Source organism: Monodelphis domestica, chromosome 8, assembly GCF_027887165.1.
Source record: "Monodelphis domestica isolate mMonDom1 chromosome 8, mMonDom1.pri, whole genome shotgun sequence".
Taxonomy (NCBI): Eukaryota; Metazoa; Chordata; class Mammalia; order Didelphimorphia; family Didelphidae; genus Monodelphis; species Monodelphis domestica.
Window position 1 is genome coordinate 53,902,067 of NC_077234.1, and position 2,815 is coordinate 53,904,881.

General features: G+C 36.8%; 1 pseudogene; it reads right to left on the reverse strand.

The window, feature by feature from the left end:
• Window positions 1-877: 877 nt before the first annotated feature.
• On the reverse strand, window positions 878-1,518 carry LOC100018868 (tropomyosin alpha-3 chain-like; annotated as a pseudogene).
• Between the last annotated feature and the right edge of the window lie 1,297 nt (window positions 1,519-2,815).

The following is a 2,815-nucleotide window of genomic DNA, read 5'->3' on the forward strand; positions in this document are numbered from 1 at the left end:
GTGTAGTGTAATAGAAAGAGTATTTTTTCCTTGGTCACACTTCAATCAAGACCGACACTTCAATCAAGACCGACATTATTAACTTAAAAAAATCCATAGGATGAGGATCAAGATGATAAAGTACCTCTTTTCTCTTAATCTACCCTTCCTTTTAGTAATGCTCTTTTAAAAATAATATTGCTTCACCCTCTCTCATTTAGTTTTTGAGATCTTTGTAAAAGCTTTTCCAAAGTTCTTTTTGAGCTTCTGGTCATGTAATCTTTTTCTTTGCTGTTTTAGTAGATATTTTTACTTCACTGTCTCTGAGTTTAGCCTCAGATCTTCTCTGCCTCCATTCTACCTGTCAAGAGTTGGCTTCTTTCTTCTTTGCTACTCACTTTTTTTTTATCTTAGCAGTCAGTCCAATAGGCTTAATTATTAGCTTTATGCCAGCCTCCCAGAGTTCTTAGGAGGATAGTTCCTCAGCAATCAGGATGTTTTTGTGTGTTTGTTATTTCTTAGGTCCTATTTAGTTCCAATTACTAGAATCCAGGCTCTGATGGAATCCCTGGTCCCCAGCTTACACTCCAGTCTGTTATGGATCTGAGGTGCTCCAACCAGTCTCCTAGAAGCTCTGCCACTGTGAACAGACAGTTCACTTGCCTCAAGAATCCAGAGAAGAAAGCAGTCTTCAGGTTAAAAACAAAAGATCAACACTCCCTTGAAAGCTCAGTTTCAGGTAGTCTGACCTCCAGAAAGTCCATCTTGGTGGAAGGAGCAGGGGCTGGAGTGGGGAGGTGGGGGGTTTCTACATTGTATTCAAGTCCAGCAGAGTCTGGTCCAGCATCCTTTAGGTGCAGAGGAGCTCCTCAGGTGCATTTTCCTTCCGTCCAGGTGTTTATTTATTTATTTTTTTTTACTTCAGTTTTGGGGCATAGAGCTCATCCTTCAAATCTTCAGTTGTCTTTTCCAGCTTCACTAATCCCTCAGCAAACTTGGTGTGTTTCTCTGCCTCCTTGAGTTTCTCAGTAAGAATCTTTATCTCCTCTTCATATTTGTCTTCTTTTCGAGAATACTTTTCTTCATTAGCATTCAGAAATTTAACATTCTAGTCCATCAATTTATTCTGCTCCCCCATCTCTCAGCAATGGGATCAGCCAGCTGGGCTGGCCCCCCTGTACACTCGAAGGTTTCCATAATCACCAACTGGCTGGCCATCTCCTCTTCCTTCCTGTCTCCTTCCTCCCCTGCACACTCATCACTTTCAGCTGGGTTTCTTGCAGCTCACTTTTCTCTCCATTCTTCAGGCCTGATTTTCAATGGCTTTCATTGCTCTCTGTCTCATCAGCTGCCTTCTCTACCACTTCTAGGTTCCACAGAGCTGTTGCCATTCGCTCCTGAGCATGGTCCAACTCCTCATCAACCAGCTGGACTCCAGCTGCTTCTCTCCTCTCCCTTTGACTGAAGATACCCCATCCTCTCCTCTGCATCATCTGCCTGTTGCTGGAGAACTTGAATTTTACACCACACTCCCTCCATGCTCTTGAAGTGCAGAATGGAAGATCATTTGTCTACTATTTTAAAGAGTAGATTCCAATGCATTCCTTATTCATGTACAACCTAGCAATGGCCTCTGAATTCCCTTTGGACTTCGATTTTGGGGATTTTTAAAAGCCTGTTACTAAAGGTATAAAAACATTGTTTTACAAAAGGGAGGGGGACAATTTAAACTTCCTGGATCATAAACTGAGATGATAATTTGCCTTGATAAAGCTCTAATTCAGATACTCTGCTTGAGGATAATAAAATGTTGACTTAATCCTGAAATTCTCACTGTTTATTTTTGTTTTCTTTTTTAGCCTAAAAGGATTAGAGGCTGAAATATTACATTCTTATTCCTTGTCATATGGTCCAGATGGGGTTTTGATATTTGAATGTTGATGGCCAGAATTAAGAGCCAATACAAGAGGTGTTAACCCTGGAGCTATACCTATTTTTAATTAATGCTTCACATTTATGGAAGCACCCCCTTCTTTATTTGTACTTATTCTAAACTTCCTGGAGTTATAAAGTTTCTGCAATAAATCTTCAGAGAGAGAAATAAATAATTATAGACATAAAAATAATTTCTTTGATAAATTAAGACCTGAATTAAAACTGGCTTATTTATCTTCATACATTTTATTTTATTTTATTTCTACAAATTCTAAACTTTGGCTAAAGAGAGGAAAGAGGTCATGACTTATTATGAGTGCTAGGTTACAAGATTTTTTAAAATATAAGAACTTCCATTAAAAAGATATGTAAATGCACATATATTCTGATAGAGTGTTTCATTTTCTGTCTTTAACATCAAAGGATCTTGGAACTAATTATATCTGTCTCTGGACTGGATTGGCATGTGTTCTTTTTATATATTTTCATTTCTCTTAGGTTTAGTATAAAATTATTAATACCATTTTTATAGTTTAATTCAATTAAAAATAAATGTGATATATCTAATTCATGCCAGGTGTTATATCAAATACTGGGGATTCAGAAAAAGCTGAAAAATAATCTCTACTCTTGGAAAGTTCATATTTAACATAATTTCTCTTAACTTCATTAGATAGCACACAAAACTGAAGACAATTTTTCACCTGTCTTTATCTACTAAATAAATTCAGCACTAACTTAAATTTATGTCAATATTTTTTTTTTCTGTTTTCTCTTTGCAATCTCTTCAATGCAAAGGGAATAGAAAAAGTGGAATGAATTTTAAAAATGTCTTTTATCCATAGCTGAGTCACAGCTTGTCACTGAGATTATACAGGGTTTTAATGTGTTCCAGAAATGT